This window comes from Miscanthus floridulus, chromosome 10, assembly GCF_019320115.1.
Source record: "Miscanthus floridulus cultivar M001 chromosome 10, ASM1932011v1, whole genome shotgun sequence".
NCBI lineage: Eukaryota > Viridiplantae > Streptophyta > Magnoliopsida > Poales > Poaceae > Miscanthus > Miscanthus floridulus.
This window is the reverse complement of record NC_089589.1, coordinates 117351462-117357461: the sequence shown is the minus strand read 5'-3', so window position 1 is coordinate 117357461 and position 6000 is coordinate 117351462.

Below are 6000 nucleotides of genomic sequence, written 5' to 3'. Positions count from 1 at the left end.
TATATATATAATATTCAAATATATATATAAATATAATATTCAAATATATATAAATATATATACCTCGCCAGTATTTTCTTGCACAATATTTTCTTGGTTATCTTCAAGAGCCAGGTATTGACTCCCATCATCTATATCCTGCTGGTCACCATCGGCAAATTGAGTGCCGGTGTTGATAATATTCATCATTTCTTCATCCATGTTGTCTCTCGAGGCAGCCATCTAGCTTTTACACCACCAGATATATCTATAAAAAATAAAAACTATACCTATAAAATGAACTCCTGCAGGACGTGCCACCTCAAGGATAGTAACATTTGTAAAAATCATTTCTGTATCTGTACTCCAGTAGACTCTATTGATTACTCTATGGTTTTTAGAAAGTTCGTCAAAGGAGACTTTGGTAAAAGTAAGATATTGATGCAACAAATGTAATAACAGCACTCTAGGTATATATAACCCAGTGGGGAAGAGGAGAGCAATGAATGAACAAGAACCCATCCAGACAGAGAGGAATAAGTGCTTCTCTCCATATAGTAATTCGTCCCAACAACACAATGGTGCTTGCCGACAAGGTTGCTAGTGTTGTGTCGTTGGCATTTTTCATGGCCGTGGCCATGGTCATTATGGCAGGTAAGTAATTCACATGATATTTCCGCAGGTTAACAAAAAAATAGGAGTGTACACACATAATAATCATTTATCATTTATATTTATATATATACTACGTTTGGGTACGGTGATTGATAGACTACTGCGATGATATCGGGACGTGTGAATAAATAACCATCCGTACTAGTTGACCTTGCTTACGTGATCATCTCGGCGAGCATTTCTCCACCGGACGGCACCGTACTTGGCCACGGAAGAGTTCCAATTCTACGAGGAAGGGAACACGGTCTTCCACGACCATTGCCGCTCTCCCTCGTAGAATCAAAGCTCCTCCTTGACGTCCGTTACCGCTCGGTAGAGAACATGCTCACCGAGCTGAACACGGTCCGTGAGTTCAACTATTACGGATTTTCTACAATTTTCTAACTAGTCCGCGCCAAGGAGGCGAAGGTATGCCCGTCCGAGTATGAGAACTACGTGCCCTGCTACTACGTCATGGACGCCGTCGAACGTCTCGGATCTGGGGGCCGGCGTCCGCAAGTTCAACTAGTACGTGTGTTCCAAGCGATGGACGGACAGAGCCAACGAGCCAATGCCAACTTGCCCATCGAACGCCTCCTGTACGCCATCCATGCCCACTTGGGCGCGTCAAATGCCATCGGCACTGCTTTGCGCTCGACACAGCTATACCGACGCCCCAGGCATCTGCTGCTACCGCCACGAGCTTAAGTTTTTTCTCAACCGAAGCCACCCTCCCCGCAGCCGTGGCCATCGCCGCTTCCCTCCTCGCAGCCGTGACCATGAATAGGAGCGTGCAGAACTCTAATCTCCCCGCACCGGCGACACCCAAGCTGAAAGGGATGGTGGGCATGACATTCTGGCCACCTGCAAACCTTCGCCGCATCGGCAGCACCCACCACCGACAAGACGCGAGCCGGTCCGAGCACACACTCATACACAAATAAAATCTACAAATAAATATACACACACTATTGCTCACATATAGCACGGCGAGCAACACAAGCACGATGGCCGGAGGTTTTAATCAAGTCGACGACGAGGATAAGCGCGCTGACAAGGATGATGAGTGTGGAGGACGACGAGGATGGCCGGAGGTGATCTCTCGACGATGAGGATGTGATGGGGACGACGACGAGGACGAGGATCGACGACGACGATGAGGCCGCGGTGGATCCAAATCAGAGCCAGGCCGCTGGTGGAGATGGGCGAGGGCGAGGATGATGGCGGTGGATCCGGGTCTAGGCGCCGCGCATGAATGGGAGAGGCACGAGCCGAACCGCTGGCAGAGATGGCGAGAGACGGGAGAGGCGTGTGGAGGCGTCTGGAGGCTATGGGGAGCGGTGGCGGCGCGGTGGCTCTCGGGCGAAGAATGAAAAAAATGGATGGGGAGAAGAAGACGAGGCGATATATATTTGGCAAATCTTTAGTCCCGGGTGAAGCTACGGCCCAGGACTAAAGAACCTTTAGTCCCGGCTGATGGTAAGAACCCGGACTAAAGGTCTGACCTTTAATCCCGGGTGCAGCCATGATCCGGGACTAAAGTTATTTTTTTGGCGAGCCACGAAAACATAGCCAACCTTTAGTCCCGGGTTATGGTAAAGTGAAGTCATGGCCCAGGACTAAAGAACCTTTAGTCCCGGCTGATGGTAAGAACCCACACTAAAGGTCTGACCTTTAGTCCCGGGTGCATCCATGACCCGGGACTAAAGTTATTTTTTTGCAGGCCACAAAAACGTAGCCAACCTTTAGTCCTGGGTGGTTGATCGACCTGGGAGCAAAGGTGGGCTACAGTTGGTTCCAAACGTTTTTTCCTTTTTTATTTATTTCTTTTATATAAATATGCAGAGAGTTATTAATTGCCAAATAAATAAAATATCATCCAAAAAATTATAATAAATATTTCTGGACTTGGTTTTGCATTATTATACACAACAAAAATTTGTAACCTAAACTCTTTTATTTTACTGTATAAATATTTAACATAGTGTAAATAATAATTACAATTTGCACCATGCAAAAATATACTACTTGATTAAAATCATTACAACTATTACTTTTTGACAGGAAATAAGTTTTCACATCTTATTAACGTTGATCATTTGGTTTTTCATCACACATTCTTCACAGGAAATCCACCGTCAAGCAGAAAATTCATTTAAACTGTAGAAAATATGAAAACACAACAAAAAAATATGAAGTCACAGTTATTACATAATAGGTCTAATACATCACTATATATATCAAGCGGGCATAGTAGTGAACTTTTTCTTAACGTATATCCCTTGGTTATGATCGCGCCGTAACCATGGAGTGTCCTCATCGGTCTTTGTTCACTGTGAAGGGTGGAATTCGGTTATCCTTTTCATAATCTTCTGATATGTCTGACTTGTCTTCAATTCCGATGACGTTTCTTTTCCCTAAAAGAACTATGTGGTGCTTTGGCTCATTGATTGGGTCATTGTTGTTTTTTCCTCTCTTCGGTTTTGTAGACATGTCCTTGACATAGAACACCTGATTCACATCCTTGGCAAGGACGAACGGTTCATCTTTGTACCCAATATTATTGAGGTCCACGGTTCTCATTCTATACTAGTTGTCGACTGCTACCCCGCCTCCAGTCGCCTTTACCCATTGACACTTGAACAAAGGTACCTTAAAAGTAGGTGCATAGTTTAGTTCCCATATCTCCTCTATGTGACCATAATATATTTGCTTATTTCCATTAGGGTCGGTGGCATCTATGCAGACACCACTGTTTTGGTTGGTGCTCCTTTTATCTTGGGCTACTGTGTAAAATGTATTCTCATTTATCTCGTACTCTTTGTTTGTGAGGATATGCCACGATGGCTGCCTAGCCAACAAATACAGTTGCTCATCAATACTCTCATCACCCTGACATTCTTTTCGCAACCAGTCGCTGAAAGTTTCCATGTGCTGACGCATAATCCAAGCTTCAGACTTCCCTGAAAACTCGGATCGGAGCAACTCTTTATGTGTCTCGATATACGGATCCACCAAGGAGGAGTTTTGTAGAACTGTGTAGTGTGCTTTATTAAAATAATTATCCTGTATACCAATATATGTTTTCTTCCCTAGTGTCCCCTTTCCACTTAGTCTCCCCTCGTGTCGCGATTCAGGAACACTAATCGGATCAAGGTCGGGAATAAAGTCAACACAAAACTCAATGACCTCCTCTGGTCCATAGCCCTTGGCGATGCTTCCTTCTGGCCGAGCATGGTTGTGAACATATTTCTTTAGGACTCCCATGAACCTCTCAAAGGGGAACATGTTGTGCAGGAACACAAGACCGAGAATGCTAATCTCCTTGACCAGGTGAACTAGGAGGTGTGTCATGATATTAAAGAAGGAAGGATGGAACACCAACTCAAAGCTGACAAGACATTGAACCACATCATTCTATAGTTTAGCTAGATCCATTGGATCGATTGCCTTCTGAGAAATTGCATTGATGAATGCACATAGCTTTACGGTGGCTAGACGTACATTTGGAGGTAGAATTCCTCTTAATGCAACTGGAAGCAATTGCGTCATGAGCACGTGGCAGTCATGGGACTTTAAGTTTATGAATTTCTTCTCTAGCACATTTATTATACCCTTTATATTCGAGGAGAATCCAGATGGTACCTTGATGCTTGCTAGGCATTCAAACATGCTTTCCTTCTCTTCTTTGCTAAGAGTGTAGCTGGTAGCACTTAAATAATGGCGTCCATCATCTGTCTTCTCTAGATGTAGGTTGTCTCATTCTTTCAAACACCGCAGGTCCTGTCGTGCTTCAAGTGTGTCCTTAGGCTTCCAATACACACTCATGAAGCCTAGCAGGTTCACACAAAGATTCTTCGTTAGGTGCATCATGTCGATCGAGCTATGGACCTCTAGGATTTGCCAATAGGGTAGCTCCCAAAATATGGACTTCTTCTTCCACATGGGTGCGTGACCGTCGGCGTCGTTCAGAACAGGTTCGCTGCCATGTGCCTTTCCAAATACTACTTTCACATCCTTGACCATATTGAGTACATCCTCACCAGTTCGGTTGCCCGGCTTGGTCTGGTGGTCTGCCTTACCTTTAAAATGCTTGCCTTTCTTGCTTAGGGGGTGATTCATAGGAAGAAATCGACGATGGCCAAGGTACACGACCTTTCGACATTTTTTTCAAGAATATACCTTTAATATCATCGAAACAGTGCGTGCATGCATTATATCCCTTGTTTGATTGTCCTGAAAGATTACTTAGAGCAGGCCAATCATTGATTGTTACGAACAACAATACTCGCAGGTCAAAGTGCTCCTGTTTGTGCTCATCCCACACACGTACACCTGGTCTGTTCCACAAAAGTAGAAGTTCTTCAACTAGTGGCCTCAGGTACACATCGATGTCGTTGCTAGGTTGCCTTGGGCCTTGGATGAGCACTGACATCATAATAAACTTACGCTTCATGCATAACCAGGGAGGAAGGTTGTAGATACATAGAGTAACAGGCCAAGTGCTATGATTACTGCTCTGCTCCCCGAAAGGATTCATACCATCCGTACTTAAAGCAAACCTTAAGTTTCTTGCGTCATTTGCAAACTCCTGGAATTCTCTATCGATTGCTCTTCACTGGGACCCATCAGTAGGGTGTCTCAACATATTGTCTACCTTACGGTCTTCTTTGTGCCATCGCAACAACTTTGCATGGTCTTTGTTTCTGAATAGACGTTTCAAGCGTGGTATTATAGGAGCATACCACATAATCTTGGCAGAGATTTTCTTCATGGGACGTTCGCCCTCAACATCACTAGGGTCATCTCGCCTGATCTTATACCGCAATGCATGACATACCGGGCATGCATCTAACTTCTCGTACTCCTCGCCACGGTAGAGGATGCAGTCATTAGGACATGCATGTATCTTCTAGATTTCTAATCCCAAAGGGCAGACTACCTGTTTTGCTTCGTACGTAGTGAAGGGCAATTCGTTATCCTTCGGAAGCATCTTCTTTTGGATTTTCAGTAACTCCCCAAATCCCTTGTCAGATACACCATTCTTTACCTTCCATTGCAGCAATTCCAGTGTGGTACCCAACTTTTTCTGTCCCGCATCACAAGTTGGGTATAACAATTTCTTGTGATCCTCTAGCATGCGCTCGAACTTGATCTTCTCCTTTTCACTTTCGCATTCTCTTTGTGCATCATGAATGGCCTGACCAAGATCATCAGCGGGCTCATCTTCTGCCACTACCTCTTCTTCAGCTTCCCCCATTGCAGTATCATTGAAGGCACCATATTCAGCAATAATGTCATCATCGTCCCATTGTTCTTCTTCACCTTCTTCCATTACAACCCTGGTTTCTCCGTGCTTCATCCAAC